We start from the raw sequence: 19,372 nt of genomic DNA, 5'->3' as shown, positions 1-19,372 counted from the left end.
TGAAGTCAGACAATTTTTTGCGAGGTCATTTTCGTGAACAATGTTGAAATATATCCATTAAAATAAATCTACCTATTTGCTAATAAAACTATTTTCTTCTTCCAATTATTAAAAAAATAAGAATTACATCTATTTATATAAAAGTTAATCTATACTTCTCTTGGTCATTGCATCACGCGTGAACGGATAAAACAATTTCGCTAATTCTTTTTTTGTTGTGTTAATTATTGTCAGGAGGAGGTTCTTATAAAAGAAAAATTAAGAAAATTTAGCAGAAAATTAGAAAATTTAAGAAAACTTAACGTCGATATTAATTTTTGTTCGACATATTTGTCAGATTTACGCACCCGAAAATAAAACGAAGCAAATTATAAACACTATGTTTTAAATAATATTTTTTTATTAATTATACCAATTCGAATTCAATATTCATACTTAAGACGGGACGTCTGTCGGGTCAGCTACTAGTGTATAACAAAAAGAAACATTTGATTAAATTATAAGTGGTTACTCATAAATTAATGTTATAATAAAAAATCTCCCAGTCTGTTCTCTAATTCCTTTTCAAATGTTTATGTCTACAAATATTTTCGTCTTCAAAGCAGTTTTATCATAAACATTTACCCCAAGGAAATAAAACATGTCCTTGTAAATCGGGATGGCATCGCGGTCACAATTACAATCTTAATGGTAATATTACTTCTGATTGGTTTACTGACAATTATAAAAAAAGCTTCATATAAATTACGATTCTCGTGTATTTAGAAATGTTTTTTTAAAATGTTCGCAGTGTTGCAAGTTGCAAGAATTTTGAAAACTTTTGTGGTTATAATTACTTGTATTAAATTACCTTTTATTAATACTACATTATCACCATGTTTAATTAATTTACTTAAATCTTACTATGCGAAAATTAGAAGCAGTTAAAAGAAATCGCCGTTAATCGATAACTAAATAATCCACGATGGTAAGTGATAAAAAAATATCACTTTATTCTGTCTGTTTTTCTTTTTTGTACAACACTGTCCTTTGCTACAAACGTTAGTTTGTCATAAAACTAGAATCAAAGCATTTTTATTGCTGTCATTCGTATTCAGTCACTTCGCGCTGAGTTTCAACTATACATTATTCAGTGGACATGAGAATAATCTAGGCTGTCTTCCATGCAGGCGGCAAGTGTAAATATTGAATATCTACGTCTAAAAGTTTCTAGTTTCATCTCAAGACTGTTTCACAATGACAATCGACTATTGCAGGCATATTGAAGACAAGCCGAGTTCGTTTGGGAAAAGCCCAGTCTGACAGTCCCTTGGGAGTTGCAGTTTGAGGAAAAATTGCCTGTCACTTGGTTGAATAACACTTGAAATTACATTTAGATTTCAAAGTTCGCAGTTAAATTAATTTACTTTCATTCGTATATTCTACTACATAATACAATGACTTTTAGTAATAAATTAGTTTATGTCTCAGAATATATATATTTGGCTCACAAATTACTTGGTTTCTATTTTCTTTTCGACATGCGGTGTAAAAGGAAAACAAACAAGAAAATCATAATAAATAGATTCGCACGTGTTGGTTACAAATGTAGGGAATAACCAGTTAATAACAGTTTTATGAATCATAATATTGTTTATCACTTAACATTTATCCTTAATGTAAAATATTTTATAATGGCATCGAATACTAAATGAGCTGTAAACTCTATCTCCAAATTGAATTATAATGTGCTCTAAATCTCTCTTCGTTAAGTTCAGTTCTGCGTGTATAATTAAATAGTACTAAATTATTTATAGTTCAAATACAATACGAATTTCTGACAGTATCGGGCATTTGTCAATTAGCTTTAATTATAATAATATCAACCCTGTATTATACTGTCCTATTACTTAGCACGGGCCTTCTTTAGCAGTAAATTGCATTTCTGAGTGGTGTTGCTTCTGTCTAGTTTATTATATAGTTACACAAATATATACATCGCTTTTTTGGGTCTATGGTGTTATATTATTCCAAGCAAATTAATGTTCACCAATAGACTATTCAGTTATCGTTCGCTTAATGGTTGAAGGTAAATATCGCGATGAAACCTACATGTGTAAAGTCTGCCAACCTGCACTAGGTCAGCACGGTGGACTAAGATCTAAACCCTTGTGGAATAGAGGAGGCTCGTGCTCATCAGTGAGTAATATATATACCCCTGGGCAGGTTTATTACAGCATATCAAAGTCATCCCAAACTATCATTTACAAAAAATACTGAGAGTATTAGAAGGTGCAATTGACTATTTATTTATAATCGAATATACGCTTACTGCGAAGGTGTACCTAAACGCTTATATGTTAATAAAATGAATATTGTTATAAGAACAGCGCAGAATACAAAATTACTGTAGGTAAAGTAGACTCTATAATTCGTATGACAGAAACATAATATAAAGGTTTACTAATGGTTAACTGAATAGCCGTTGTTAATTATTTCTGATTTTAATTTAATACACTTGGACTTAGACAGTTAAAATGAAATTATAGCTAGTCCTATTAAGAAGACTCTATTAAGTTATGTAATTAGCATTCTACGCCGTCTTGTAACGTGGCTTTACTTGAAATAAATAAAACATGACTTGGATGTATCTTATTGTAGGTTTCTTTATTTAATTTGTGGGTTTTATGGCTTGTATTTGAGCCGAGAATGCTTACCTAACCCAATACTATAGTTTCTGTAATTGATTTGTTCCTCCTATAATTCATCAAATCTTTTGCGCATTGGCTTCAATTTTAAAGACAGGTAAAAACGTTCTCTCAGCAATTCAGTTAAAACGTGAAATTAAAATCTGACGAAGTACGCCTAATAAGGCTCCGGATAAATTAGAAATTAATCTCAGATGATGCTGAGTCTTTTACAGGGCTGCCTCTGAAATAGGCCGACTGTTTTTGATTCACGGCCGTCAATCAAACCTTTTGTGTCAGTTTTCCTATCCTTGATTAGGCCCTTTCGACTTAACTCGAGTAATTAACACACCGACACGACAAATTACTGTTTTTCACGCTCACAATCTCTTTGATTGCCGCCGAAAGGTAAATAATTAAAATCATATTGACAATGTATTTTCTTTAATAACATTAAATATAATTTTCGTATGTTTGACAGTTTATAACATTTTATAATAAGCCATATTCAACTTTTTGGAATGACATTAATAAAGTTCATAATACAGAACTGCTATACTTTTGAGTGGAAATTGGACGTCGAGAGTCAATTCTACATGTTTGTTTCGTAACGTCTCGGGAACTTTAAATTAGATTTTGTGGATATGAATATGGCGTTTCCATCGTATTGGCACGTGAACTTGCCCACGTATTGGATAATATGACGTGTGAGTGAGAAGGATATTTAATTATGTTTCAGTCAATAGACTTGTGAAGATCGTAATGTCTTCTATGTTGATTGAGTTTGAGTGATTTAAAGTGGTGAATATGTAGTTGTTTTTAGGTTTTGTAGGAGATATATTTATTCAATATAACCTAAAGTCTTAAAGTTATATCGCTGATATATTGATTATATAGAATTTTAGATTTGGAACTAACATATTTTATAATCATTGCGGTCGTTTATAAATTGTTTTTTTTTTATATTAAGTCTTTATTTTTTAGCCGATACACGAACATTAAAGTCCTTAAAAAATGTTGGCCTAAATATTTTTCTATTATTTTATATCTTTGTGTGAATTTCCAAACTTAAGGTATCTATACTTTGTTGTTGAAACTTAATCCATCATTTTAATATCAACCATACCATACAACTAGTTATTTAACACTGAAACACTATTTAAGTTTGTACTCGTCATCTATACTTAGAAATGTTGTTTAAAATTCTTGACTACATTAGAAATATCATTACGCGGCGTGCAGCTGGGGGTGTCTGCGCATTAATGAGACCTCGCTTGCAGTCCGCCCGTTGAGTCTAAAATACTCATTTAATCCTTGGAAAGTAAGCCCGATTTGTATATTAGAAGAGAAATAGTGCTGAAAAAAGCAAAAATGACTGAATTAAGTTGATTTTAGTTGTAATATTAGTTGGTGATCTATTTTAATGCTAGAGCTTCTTGCAACAAAGTTTGTTATCGTCTATTCAAGGTTGATCGTAATCAGAGTTAAAGGCATCTGTAACTGCAAAGTCTAGACAATATTTACGTAAAATTGTCTTTTAACGAACTTCAATCAGGAGGTTACCCAATTCGTCGTTTTAGCGAGTAGTCCTAGAGTAGTTGCTATTGTTTGTTAGTCTTATATCACCCACCATGTGATAGTGTGTTAAAGTTGTTTGATGTATATTATAATACCAATAAAAATGATTAAAATTAGTTATACCATTCAATAAAATAGTTATTTTTTAAATTTATTTCTTTTTTTATTTAGGAAACTACAGAATACAATAATATTTATAGAATTAAAGGAACAAACAGAAATTAATTATCGGCATCAATTCCCACATATTACGGTAACACGTTACGAAAGAGCCTACTAAATAAAAGTGTCTGGAAATTATTGTATTTTTATATATTGTATATTTTATAAATTTAGTATATTTGTATTTATGTATGTAGTATGTTTTATATAATAGTATTATTTGTTTTATATACTTCCTTACATCCACATTGTTACATCTCTGCATCATCCAAAGGTTAACTGTTAGGAAATGGCTCAGATATTAAGTCCATCTCGATACTTTTATTCTATATAAAGTTTAGATAAATAAATAATTACGCATGCACACCAGAGAACATTCTTTAAAATTATTAAAAAATATTAAATGTTTTGATTAATATTTTATAACATTACATTGAGTTGAGGTTTCAGCATCTTTTGGTAGCACGTGCTTTGACTCAAAGGTTTCGTCTAGAGCACGAATTTCCCCAGGGGAAGCTGACTAAACTAAGTAGGAAAATAACACTCCGGATTGTGAACGTAAGATTTCTTTTTAACCCTTTACATCTTTGCATTTAAGTTACATATGAGTATTAGTATTATTTAGCTTTTATATCTACAGGTATAAGGTTTTTATTTAGATATCACAAGTGTGAGTTTCATATAATTATCGGATAAACATCTATAATACTTATTTATAAATGTAGGTGAACAAATAAAAACATTTATAGTCCAAATTAATAATAAATATTTTACATCATCTAGACATAAAAAGGTAAAACAATAACTTTCAAAATAAGATAATTATAATATGGTATATATGTCTATTAAAAAGGAGCTTTAAAAATAGTTCAGATATAAATAATACTTAACATTAATATCGCCAATACCATTTTAAGATAGGTACCATTTTTAGCCCTACCAATAAAATTACCCTTCGAACGAAACTCCCCGAAATAGTACCCACCGAATTTACACCCCACGGTCTCAGAATTCATCATTCATTTAGCAAACGTAACAATGTTAACGTATACATTTGCGTAATTTAGTTTAATTTGTCACGTAAATAGTTACGTTTCATTCCCTTTGTGAAATTATAGTTTAACGCAACGCAAACTAAGTTCAAATTCAATTACTGAACCCGGTTAGTGTAACGTTAACAAGGGTTCTGAACTAAGGAATTAATATGACCACAATAATTTTGTTTTATGTGATTAATTTCGTCCCTCACATGGTATAATTAACAGGTCGTTTACGTTCTGTTGGTTTGGTTTGAAGAAGGAAATTCCTTTGAGTTCACCAGATCTCTCATGGAGTAAGGTGAATGGACCATAATCTGATGTCTGTGATACCATTTGCATGAACTCGTTGTGATGCAAAATGAAAGGAGTTACAAGTAAAAAATCGAGCGAATGTCATTTTACCTACAATATAGTGGTCGGGGAATAGATTGCCTCTCATTATTGACTTTAGGCACCAATAGATTTTAATTACCATGATAATTATGCAAAAGAGATAAGACGTAACAAATTTGCAGTCTGAATTTTTGTTTAATTGTAAATGAGAAAATCATGGCGAGTAAAACTTTTTTTATAAATACTGCATAAAGTTATAGACACAAGTAGTTAGTTACAAATGTTATATATCTACAGATCACACGATAGATTACCGTTGAGCAATGAATACTAAATGTCGGTAATAGAAATAGTAAAACACAGTAAAAATTATGATCTTGTTTGAATAATTGACTAAAGGACGCTAAAAAACAGAATTATGAATTAATCTAACTTTTGACCAAATAAATATAACATTTTTAGGGATAATTTTATGAAATCGTATTTTGTTTGTCAATACGTGTTCAGTAACAGCAGCAGATAAGGGGATTTTTTTATTTTTGGTTATTGAATACGAGTGGTATAAAACTCCTTATGGCCAAATAAAATTTAACAAAATTGTATTAAACTAGGTTTTAGACAAATATTCTTCCATTTACTTTAAGAAGGGCAGGTCAGATTCAGGTCAGATATACAAAAATAAATTATTTCTTTAACAGCTTCCTTGGTCATTATTTCACTTCCTCTGAACTTTAAACCTCAACCTTAAATAATTCAATACAACCAAGATAATTAAGGACAATGCAGACACAATGGAAAACTTGCGTATATTTTACTCATAATAATATTTAGGCTTTTGCAATTGCAACAAAGAGAAAAATAAATATTGCTTTGGGTTAACAACGAACTGTACATAGTATAAAACTATTTATATATTCGCTTTTTAGCGATAAGACCGCCCATTAGTGCACTTTTTTATATGATGAAATAATTGTATTCATTTTTCTGTATTTGGTGTATACGAGTACAATAATGTTTGATTCATTCATTCATAAATACGACTATATAAATGTTTTGTTATTATCTGAGCTTAGTATAAGACTTCACAAATTTTATTTTTTATTATTATTAGCACAGTGCAGTACTCTAGAACGTTTAAAACAATCTGTCAAGTTCTTGGCGATTTCGCCTCCGAGCTACACAATTTAATTAAAATGCAGTGATTTATTTGTTTTTAATTTGCATGACGAATGACAATACAGATAAAAGGGTTGATTGAATAATGTTTTGAACTAACGACAAAAGTGTCAATCTACCGCCAAGCGATACCGCGTTTAACAAAACTGTCTTACTGATTGATCGATGGGTTTTTAAACAATTTTGTTTTAATTTGGGTTAAAACAGCATGGTCATTGTCGACTATAGACTATCGGGGCCGGACGGGACGATCATGTCACATAGTTTAACTTCAACGAAATTATTCTATGTTTTGATTTAGAATGTCATATACCGATTTTATTATATTGATTCATAAATATAATTATTTGCAATTAATTTAGGTTTTTCTATTTTTAAATGAAACAAGCTTGTTTATAGCTTTATCTTTTAGGCATAGTCAATTACCTCTTATATTAATGTTCAGGAAAAATCATCTATATCTAAGTTTATTTAAAATATTATACATCTTTTTTTTGTGGATAAATACATAAAAGCGTTTTTTTTTTAAATAAAATGGACGTAGTTTTCACTCGTTTCACATTTGCTGATATCCAGACAACTTTATGACCTGAGAACTTGACAAGTTGCAAACATTTCTATGTTGGTCTCTTTGTAGAATACTAACAAGATAAAACAACATCCAAGACTATTATTTTGTAATTAAAATGAAAAATAATTTTATATGAAGCAAGTAATAATTGCACGCCTTGTTCGTCCAAGGAAAATAAATTAGAAGAAAGTTTTCCTTTTCTCTTCATTACAATGTTCTAGTACAGTGCACCGAGCAGAAATTTTAATTACAAACAGTTCTGGTTAAGGGATTAGGTCTGAGTGATTTATTACGACTGAATATTTAACATTCATTTTTTATATTGACCTATCATTATTATTATTAATTTTCTAATAATATTAATCCGAGAAGTAATTTATCTTCAAGATGCGGATCCGTAACACACGTACTTAATACCGACAACTATTAGGATGTAGTCGACACGTGTCATATTTTGCGAGGCCATCGTCTTTCCGTTGCCAACTTTTATCGCAATTTGTAAGAAATTAACTTTCCTGTCTGATAACATTTAACAAACGAGGCACCGCTGCGAAACATTTAATTGCGTGTTCTAATTAAGGAATTTAATTAAGACTTCTAGATTTAAATCAAGTTAACAAGATACCAAGTTGTAGTTTGTTAGCTTTCCGAATTTTCATATTTTTATAACAGTGGCACGTTTTTTTTATACATCCCTGTAATCACCACCTAGGGAAACCTGCGAACATTATACTGATTTCCTATGGCCTCACGACTGCGGTCTAGGGATGGAGGGGGGATAAATGGGAGGGATGGGATGTGAGACGGATAGTAACAGAGGCACGTTGACGTCCAAGTTACGTACTTGATGGTATCAACAATTACTGAGTACATCAACCTTTGATGAAAATAAAGTAAGATTAGATTAAAATGGGAATTTAAGCATACACAAATCATGTCCCTAGCATTAAGTCTACCTGTAAAAATGTGTTTTTTTTTATGTGCTACCTGTATACAATGTGTAGGTTTATTTTTTCTTCTTTTATGTGCCAGTATAGGCAAACGAGTTAGTGGCCTGCCTGAAAGTAAGCGAGTAAGCGACCACCGCAGCTCATGGACTCGGCTACGCCAGGACACAGAAAGCCGCTGCCTACCGTAGTGTTTTAAATAAACAGACAATCTAACTGCGTGCAAAATTAATATTAAATCCATTTAACAGATTCTATGTATCTGATTAGCTTACATATTATGTAAACAACTTCAGAAACTTGTATTAGTAGGATATCGCAGGGACGACGCATGCGGGGAATTTTTCGTCCCCGCTGCCGTTTCGAAGAAAAGTTAAATAGATAAAATAAACATAAATATATTATTTATTACGCAAATATTTACGCTGAGGCAATGATAAATAAGGAAAAAAATTACCGGTCATTAGGTCACTTTCAATATCTGTATTTTTGGCTTCTCAGTTTTCTATTGCCTTGGTAGCGTAGTTATATTACGGTACGACTGCAGTGCGGAGGTCTCAGGTTCGATATCCAAGTAGTGAAAATGAGATTGGGTTTTTGTACTCAATATCAGTCTGGAATTTGTAGCCGTAATGACAATGTTTTTTTTCCAAATGATTTACAAAGTATTCTTTAATTCTCAGTACTTGAAATATTTTTTACAGTTTTGTTTCATATAGGGTGGGGGCGAGGGTGGACGAGGTTCCGTTATAATCACAATGGTTTCGCTATCTATCACACCATGGGACAGAATGCACACGACAGAAAGTGGGTACACCAGTTGCGTCTTCCTATCACTTCGGCAATAAAATGCGAGATTATGTGCGGGACTAAAAATTATATAAAATTATTTTATTGTAGAATTAGAATAATCTGCGAAATGTTTTGTCGAATATATGGAAAGACCTTTAATATCTGTGAATGTAATATTCAAATACAAAACAATATATACTTAATCAAACAGGTGATCATACAAAAAATTTATGAAGACGTATTTCGATGACATATATACTTCATATCCGCACCATATACAGAGAAATATTCAACAACCATGCTTCTAACAACTTTAACACTAAACAAATTTTCCCTCCTAAACTTGCCAATAAACAAATAACCTTGTCATACGCACATCCTTTATACCAAATGATAAATGCAATTACCTTTGTTAGACATTGTTATTTGTATTTCGACTTCGGTTAATGCAATTATAATAGTCGGGATTTGAAATGACGTTAACATAGCGAAAATTTAATTATGCAAATGTTTGAGGCTTACTGTACCTACTCGTGTTAATTAAACGAAACTATGTGGAAATGAAGTCCGGACAAAAACTTATATCTGTTTTCGAAGTTTAAGTTATTTTGTTGCATATATCCCTTTATTGCATTGGGATTGGCGCAACAGTCTTTTTCATAAATTCTAGATACAAACTCTTGTCTGACAAAATTTCATTAATATCGATTCGGCGGTTTAGTAATAAAAACCCAGAATGATTTAGAATGACTTCAAATGTGTGATATTTTATTTGGATTGTTACTTTAATCTTAACACACAAGATGTGTATATGTCCATAATAGTTTGAGAGATGGATTGTATAGAATTAAAACCGGTTGTCACTAAGAAAACATTTATACCTGTTATAACTAAATGATTGGTTCAATAAAGGCCAACCCATTCTTTATGAACATGACTGGTATGCTCTACATAGATCGGACCATCAACAACTACAAAAAAAAATTGTATAATTGTAAATATTGTAACTAGGACTTTTCGGACGATCAACATCTCAATCCCCCACGTGACCATGAAGACTATAAAGTCTTCGAAACGTCAGAAGAAAAGTATAATACAAAAAACCGCGATAAAATCCGAATAACATTTTTATTTCAATGTATAACATTAACATCAAAATTATAAAATAAAAAACGCGACATAATCCGAAAAAAAGTTTTATATCGATTACATTCGCATAAACGTAAGAAATCATTATACTCTGTTACTAGAAACTATGTGTTAAAACTTAATAAATATTTTATATAAAACATTAGGGGTAAAGAACATAAAGTCATTAAAACAGGTCTTTAAATATTCGTAAAAACAACATAAAATTGCGAGTTCGTCCTTTTAACTTGACGTTGACTATGAATTTTTAGTTGACTCGTAAACGGCGTCAGACGTTCATTGTTAAAATTTACTACCTTTAAAGAATGCTGACAAGGTTAGGGCTGACGTCTTTATATCATTACCGGCAGTAAACATTAATGAGTGTTAAACTTTACTGGGCCGGTGAAGGTCACGGTGTCGCATTGAATTTTTTATATATTTTTGTATATTTCAGCTGATCATAATGAGAATGTTATGCGATGTCTCGTATAGGTTAAAATAGCCCTACTATGGGGATGAAACCTGTATTTTACATCTTTCGGATATTATGAAATGCCATATTAGAGCTCGCCCTCTATCATGGAACGGAATATATGCGGCGCAAAGTGAGTGCACTAGTAGCGCCTCTGTCTAGCTCTTAAAAAGCTAACAAAAGACATAAATTTATGTCATATTAATATAATTATTCGGCAAGAATCGACAAAACGAAAATCTACACATATTTTCGTTATATATTAGATAGTAGTCGGAATTATAAATAGGTAGAAACCACCACTGTTATCTGCTGCTAAAATTAGTGCGCAAGTACTGTCGAGTTACAGTTTTAATTGTTTTATGAGTTATATTTTGGATGGTATTGCTCTTGTACGTATATAGACGATTACCTTAAAACAAGTGACTTGCTCGTGTTGCCATTTAAGGAATAGAATGGTAAGCTACTGTGTATGTATAGGCGATTACCGTAAGACAACTTGCGACTTGCTCGTATTTCAAGGATTTTGAAGGAATTCAAGGACTAGCCCTACACTTACCTTAAAAACAATCTGAAAGTTTGACGTCAAGTCAAGTTTATTGTCTAGACACCAGAGTGCCCATAAAACTGAGAAGTACTCTGAGTAGAATAAAGCTTCCATAACCTTGGGGAAAACCATCCATAAAAAGACCCTTAAATAATTCCCTTAGAAAGGTAAGGGAAAGAATTTTATTCGCAGCGTTCGATGTTTTTATTTTAAACAGTATGAAAGAAATTATATTTTGTGACTAATCTTATTGATTCAAATAATCTTTTCTTTTGTTACGTTAGGGAGTTCTATTCCATCTACGAGGGCAAATCCGTCTTGCGATTACGGGCGATCTGATTATAGGACAGCTTCCAGAATCATATACATAAAAAGTCCATATATATCCAAGTCTTTTCATAAGTGCATACCGGATGTCATGTAGTATTATATTATATGTTTTGTTACATTACTTAAGCTTTTAAATAGTGCATGCTGTGCCAACCTTTAAATAATTGTTACATTTGTGCAACTTAATTGTATTAGTTTTTATATTTAAAAAAAAAGGTTTTTTTTTTATTATTATTTATTTTACCTATCTAAACTGCACTACGACTAGATCGCCATAATTCCAAAAAGACGTAATTGGCCCGTACAGAACCCTACAGGCCTACTGACCCTATGTTATTATTATTTTCGTTGACTGAATCAAGGGATATATAATATAAATATCGGAGGTAATAAAACACAACATGTACAAATATAAATGTAGTAGGAAATTTCGAACACAATTTACAGGTTTTTATGGCAATTATGTTTAACATTTCATGTTATTTGATTGCCCACTTGTTGCCTGCAGTTATTTTGGCGTCATGCCAAGTAAACATTGTTTTATAAAAGTGTAGTAAGTTCCGTATACAATAAATGTTCTTATAAATTATGGGCAAATAATTAAAACAATTATTTATAATGGTAATGAAACTATAGGGCCTATTTCATGTCTGAGTAAACGCTAATCGAGGAATATAATATAGACAGGTAAATACAATAGTCAAGCTCTTAAATAAATTGTAAACAAAAGAGTGCATTCAACACATAAACAACAAATGCTGGTTGTAGAATATATTTTATATCTGGCCGGATAGCGACCACCATACACAAGATGTTAAAACGCGCCACAGTGGCCCAGGTAAGTGTTGCGTTCCGGGATCAGCCTGGGTATATCTGGTTCCAACAAGCCGGCATAATTGTGTCGACTGCCGAGGGGTAATCATCTCTCGTCAGTCGACATTCTATTCAACCCCACTCCACTTACCATCAGATGTAGTAGGGTCACTTTATCATGCACGTGTAAAAAAAGCAAGTTTAGTCATTCCTGGCAGATAACATTTAGGTACTTACTTGAATTTTATGAAATAGGCCTTTAATATTCTTGGCGTAACAATCTAGCTTATAATCCACACAAATTATTATATAAAAATAAATTATCATTGTAGATGTTTCTCCTTATATCTACTTTAGGCTTAAACATTTATTTCGATTACATACAACTCGCCAACTAAAGTTTAATATCTGTACATCAAAACAGGTTTAACAACATTCATACTTCATCTTACTACTAATTAATATAACAAAAACTCTTGGCACCGGCGAATCATTATTGTTCTCAAGTATCAGCCAACAGAACACTCTTTATAAAAAACTGCACTACGTAGAAACATTATTTAATTGTTCGTAAAAACTCCTAGCCGCTTTCAAGGCTTCATGTACAAACCTTTCTTCACAAGGATTTACGTCGAAGAAAAGTGCACCGCAGTTCAGTGATTCTGAACAACTGGGATTCATTATTTTGCCTCGGCAGCACCCTAAGATTGCCCGCGCGCATGGGGAGAGCACTTTAGGCTGAGTTTGCGGTTGACCGCTCCTTACTTGAAGGAGGTAGTTTAGTTCTTCTAAGGTCATGTTCACTGGTGATTTTATTGTGCTCACGCCGTTTTGAGGGGCGCTTATTGCTTGCGCGAGCAGCATTGCAATTACTAGTATCGTCGAGGTCATCTGCGGACAATAAAAAATAGACTTATCAACAATGTTAAACATAGTACAGTTCATATTATTGTTTTAGTGCGTTTAAAACTGGAAAAAGAATTTCTATCGTCGCTTTTACTTATGCTACCTAATAATGGAACTCATGTAAGCCTGGATCGATGGTGACATGTGTAAATGACATCGAGCACCGAAGCTCGGCGAGTTGTGGCCCGAGGTGACGCCATCTCAAAATTATTCAGATAATTAAATTGGAAAAGTAGGAAAATTATTCCATTTTATCGTTAAATGTGTGACAGCAATTTTGAACGATGTAATTGGTCTGAAATGACAGATCAGTAAACATTTCTGACATAACGAACAAAATTTTAAGGATCAGTGCATATATGGCGGAGCGTAGCGCAGAGAATTTTTACAATTTATTTTTGTCTTACTGGACTTTGAATATTATTTCAATGATGACAACGTTGATAATAGTTTGACAGTAAAAAAATGTCTGCACTGGGCTCCGCCATATATGCGCTGGCCCTAAAGACATTAAATAATTTAAAAGGTTCAATTAACATTTTTCTTCTAAAAATATTTTACATCAGATGAGATATAACTCTTAATGATCAACCTTTATATTCCTAGACCATGTAATGTACACACATTGGCTTTAACGATGAATGTTTTATTCTTACATCAGCCGGAAGACGTTCACTATAATTGTATAGGCTTCCTCCATAAATAAAAGATCATCTTGCACCTATGCGTAGATATAAGCATAGTACAGCCATGTTATTAAATAATATAGCTTATGCTTGCCACTTTAAGAGGTTAAAGTCCATTAAATGTATAGCACAAAAAGTTTATAATTGGATAAACATAAAACTAAAAATACCTCTATTTATCTGGATTATTGATTTTTGTTAACTTTTTCTTAGATTTGTATCAATCAAGTTTAGTAAAATCAGGCTGTTTCGACAAAAAAGATACTTACAACTAAAACCTATGAAATATATCTTTACTATTTGTTGCAAAACTGTATATTAATGGGTGTACAAGTAGTAGTGTATTTAGACTTAGCTGTTAGAAACACCTCAATTATGTTGCGGTTTCTAGCACGATTTTCACTTACGCAATGTTCTAATTTGTGGTTTTGTAGGTCTGTTATTATGTATGTTTATTTCGCAATAAGATAATCATCTTGCATTTAATTTCTACGCTTAAAAGCCTCGATGGCTTAAATGTATCGCTTGCGAGTTATGACCACCCACAGGTTCAGGAATCTCAGGACAAAGTAATATTAAATGTTTATACATGGAGAAAAGTGGGTGTCCTGGATGCACCTCTGCCAAACCCTAGGGAGTAGAGGCGTGATGTGTCTGAAGATGTATTTATAAGTGCATATTACTACGATTTAGATACTACCAATTTATTGATGGTAACTTTAGATTCAGAATTGATTTAAATAGCTTTTAAAATGAGTTTTCAAAAGAACACACTTGAGTTACTCAGTATTAGTATACCTGTCAGATATGACAATAGTTTTGCCTCATATAGGAAGGAAACCTTATAATCCGAACTATGTGTGCATTAGTCGCACTTCTGTTATCCCTTTGAAGACGAAGCACTGGAAACTATATGTAAAATAAATTATAACGACTTATTGTAATGTTTCGACGGCTGCTGAATCCCAAGAACCTGTTATAACAGCAATTGAATTGCAATTAACAAACCATTGATTCATGTCGTCCGATATCAATCGGAAGGCATTGACCTATATTAATGTGAGGTTAACTATGTAGTTATCTGATAAACCTAGAAATGTTAAATGCTATATGCGTTTTAACTTTTATACCATTTGATGAATGTTGAGATTACTGTTGTAATGTTTACCAATTTACCCTTCTATCGTATCAGATAATTTCTCTGCACGGTATATTCTATAACTTATTGGCATTTATAATTTTTAAAAGGTAATCCTAAAAGATTGAATTTTACAGTAAATCTTTCCAATTAAATAAATTACAAAACCAACAAGAAAGCAAATTAACAAATGTATGTTAATACTTATATTTTTTTAAAAACATACAGTCTTATCTGCACCATTCACACATACACTCGCACCTTTTTAATCCACAAGAAATAGGCGTAGGCGCAACCGGAATAATTGTTCCGTCTAATGATGAAATAGGGGGCGAGCCTGTCAAACTATCGGTCACAGTTTCCAGACTCAATGCTGATACTGTGCAAAAAACCCCAATATCGCTTTAACCGACCTAGGGTTTTTTTCTGAGATAACTCAGCAATCTTACAGCAATATATATACCAAAGAGCGAGTTTTTATCTGTAGGTAGTTAACGAGTGTCAACAAAACACGGCTGGGAACGTAAACAGCTGTTACGCGTTTGGTTTTTCCATATCGTGTCACCGCGTAATGCCTTAACACAAATACCTAAGTATTAGAATCGATTAGCTCAAATCACGTCCGTGTTTATAAATCAATTTCACCTTTGAGTATGATCTCAAGTAGACATTTCATGTATTGAACTATTTAATAGACCAAGCTTAAGTTGTCATTTAAGATCTTGCTCTCAGCTAAGTCAGCTTTGTTTAATAAACAAAACTCAGCTGTCAAAATTCATAACTTGGTGTTAAATAAGATATCATTTGAGCTGATGTTACAATATAATAATATCAGCCTTGCATTATATACTGTCTCACTGCTGGGCATGGGCTTCCTCCGCTATCGAGAGAGATTAGGCCTTAGTTCACCACGCTGGCCTAGTGCGGATTAGCAGATTTCACATACTCTCAAAATTCTTGGAATTACTTAGATTTTCTCATGATGTTTTCCTTCACCGTTAAAACAAGCAATCATTCACAAAGTATACCCACATAACTTTAGAAAAGTCATTGGTGCGTTATCTTGGGTTTTGAACCTACAAAGTTGGGTTTTCAGCACTCCGTTCCACTCTGCTACTAGGCTTCAAGCTTATGTTAATATGGGTTTATGAAATAGCTATCTTAAGATTTTAAACGCAATTTGACAGTATCTCGGCTGATGTCTCACTTTTAAGTGGAACTGAGTTACATCGATTAATAAGACCCTAAGTAATAGGTATCATTTTATAAGTTCACGCAGAAGTCACGCTACAGCACGTTCCAACTGGCATGGCGTTGTATCCACTGATTAGAGATGATCATCCCACACATTTTAGTTGACACAATAATGTCGGATTTAATTCGGGAATATAAAGGTTGATTCCGAAACTCTATTCACTAACGTGGGCCGCTATGGGCTACAATAGTCTATGGTAGTAGTTAACAAGGCAGATACAAACATCTCACCACCACCAGCTCATGTTATAAGTTTAAGATACACAATTGTGTCTAAAATTGTTCTCTTTGGTGAACTTCAATAGGTCATAAAAAGTACTCTTTAATGTAATACATATTTTTTTTCTATAAATATAAGTAAAATAATCATAGAGTTCATCGAACTGAGTCAAGAAAATAGACGTAAATCCGTCTCTAGACAAAGGCAACATTCACAGTTGAATTATCTTTTAAAATCTTATTTAATTATAGTATAAAATAGAAATACAATAAATAGAACATATATGTATAGGGTATTGTTAAATATATACATTGATAGTCTTTGGATTATATTAATTGAAACATCTGTGTGACCTTGAAGGTCAATCGAAGATGATAACAACTTATCTCGTGTTTACTTTTAATATATTTCGTATACATACAGGTAAATAAATAATCTTCGTATTGTTTAATAATTTTATTTCACTTAGTTATATTAATCACAATTTGCGCGCATTTTTGAAGTCATTTGCCGGACTTTTATTTTGTGAATTTTGAGGTTATGTAAATACGCAACCGCGACGTTGCTTTTTCTTTTGTTTTTTTGGTTTACAATCGCGAAATTCAAAATTACTCATAAACATATTGATTATTATAATTTGCTTGCGTCATAGAATTATAGTTATTTTCCATAGTTCTACACTATGGTAATAACAACACAACGATTTAGCTCTTAATAATTGTTATTCAGTTATATTTATATTACTATAGGGTTTGATGCTTTTCACATTATAGTATTTACTAATTATCACCAATGTAAACAATAAATAGACTCACCTTTATTTACTCCGTATTAAGGATTATTAACGATCACAACACGTCCGTTCCTTAGATAAGTTCAGTCACATCTGAGCTGCGCTGCGTTTATAGTGACACATTACATCATGTTGATTTAAATGGTCTTTTTCCTTTTAGAAGCCTTTTTGGAAACGGGATTTTTGCTTAGCGATATTTCTTTAGAAAGAGTTCAAGTATTTCTAGTTAATTAATTTTTGTCAAGAGTGTTGTGTTTTACGAATGACTGGAGATAAATAAATTGGTGCTGCTGTGTTCTATTGTGATACTGCAGGTTCAAATGTTTTGCTATTTTTAACTTAAAAAAATGAGGTGGTTATCAATTCGACGTGTATTTATTTGTATTTTTTTTAACCTTAGAACTCAGTTATTTACTACCCGGTTTAGATTTTTTTATTTTAACGAATATACTACCAGATTTTTCTCATAAAAATATTTAAAAAATTCGTTAACAGTATGTTTTTAAACTACAATAATTATGTCGTCAATGTGAACGAAATTATGTATTTTGTTTTACTCACACTTTTTAGCGGTGTTTTTGTGTTGGGTTATGTTGGGTCCATTTTTAGTATTCTAATCTACCGGAGGTCATACTACACCTTGGTGATTGTCTCGGTAGCGTAGATATATTATGTCACGCATACGCGGTATCAAACCGAGGTTCTGGGTTCGAGTCCCAGGTCGAGCAGTGATATTGGGATTTTTGTTAAGTATCAATCTAGAGTCTAGAATTTATGCCGATATGACGGTGATCTCACCCCCTATCACATTATAGGACCGAAGACACAAGGTGAAAATTAGGTGATCTTTTGCACCGCTGCCTATCCCTATGGGAATGAAAAGGTGATGTGTCTTTCTTTTTCACATTACACCTTGAGTTAGAAATGTTCGGGCAATTTGCTCAGGTGTATTATAGGTAACTTTAAGTGTACCTTTGAGGATAAATTGTTGAGAAGTTAGTTCAAGGTTACAATTGGTGAACAATGTCTACACGATAAACCTATTATTACTGCTGCGATTATTCTTACGTACACAGTCGTGGCTTTTTTAAAAGCAAACAATGATGTAAGACTAAAATACATTTGTTTGTTGTTTATAATAATAATAATAATATCAGCCCTGTATTATATACTCGCCCACTGCTGAGCACGGGCCTCCTCTACTACTGAGAGGGATTAGGCTTTAGTCCACCACGCTGGCCTAGTGCGGATTGGTAGACTTCACACACCTTCGAAATTCCTATAGAGAACTTCTCAGATGTGCAGGTTTCCTCACAATGTTTTTCCTTCACCGTTAAAGCGAACGATAAATTCACAAAGAATACACACATGATTTTAGAAAAGTCAGAGGTGTGTGCCCTTGGGATTTGAACCTGCGGACATTCGTCTTCGCAGTCCGTTCCACACCCAACTAGGCTATCGCCGCTTCGCTTGTTTGTTGTTTGCGTGATTTATTTTCGAGAGTAACAGGATCTTCAAAAAAGGTTTGTTTCTACTACTGCCGTGGTAAACGCAAAAGCAGTATGTCAGGGAAACCTTATTTTGAGATAATCCAAGTTTTGTAAATATAGTTTTGTTTGTAAAACTGAGATAGAGAAACTCTTTTAAGGTTTTTTTTAACAAGTTCTAAACAAGATACCGTTATTTAAGTAAGGTCATGGGTATTTCTTTAAGCTATCTGACGACATAAAAATCAAGATTTTTTTTAGAGAAACCCCTTTTGAGCTTAGCACGGCAGGCTAGTGGCGAAGAATGAAATTTACCGAAAGGGAACCGAA

General features: G+C 32.5%; 1 long non-coding RNA gene across 1 annotated transcript; it reads right to left on the bottom strand.

Moving 5' to 3' along the window:
- Nucleotides 1–12,149: 12,149 nt before the first annotated feature.
- LOC115445932 lies at nucleotides 12,150–18,660 on the bottom strand. The gene is made up of 2 exons (XR_003938868.2): nucleotides 17,578–18,660; nucleotides 12,150–13,449 (listed from the first exon to the last, which is right to left on the bottom strand). It is a non-coding gene; the product is annotated as an uncharacterized LOC115445932 (long non-coding RNA).
- Between the last annotated feature and the right edge of the window lie 712 nt (nucleotides 18,661–19,372).

Source organism: Manduca sexta, chromosome 20 (assembly GCF_014839805.1).
Source record: "Manduca sexta isolate Smith_Timp_Sample1 chromosome 20, JHU_Msex_v1.0, whole genome shotgun sequence".
NCBI classification, from domain to species: domain Eukaryota; kingdom Metazoa; phylum Arthropoda; class Insecta; order Lepidoptera; family Sphingidae; genus Manduca; species Manduca sexta.
This window is presented reverse-complemented; position numbering and strand designations above follow the sequence as displayed.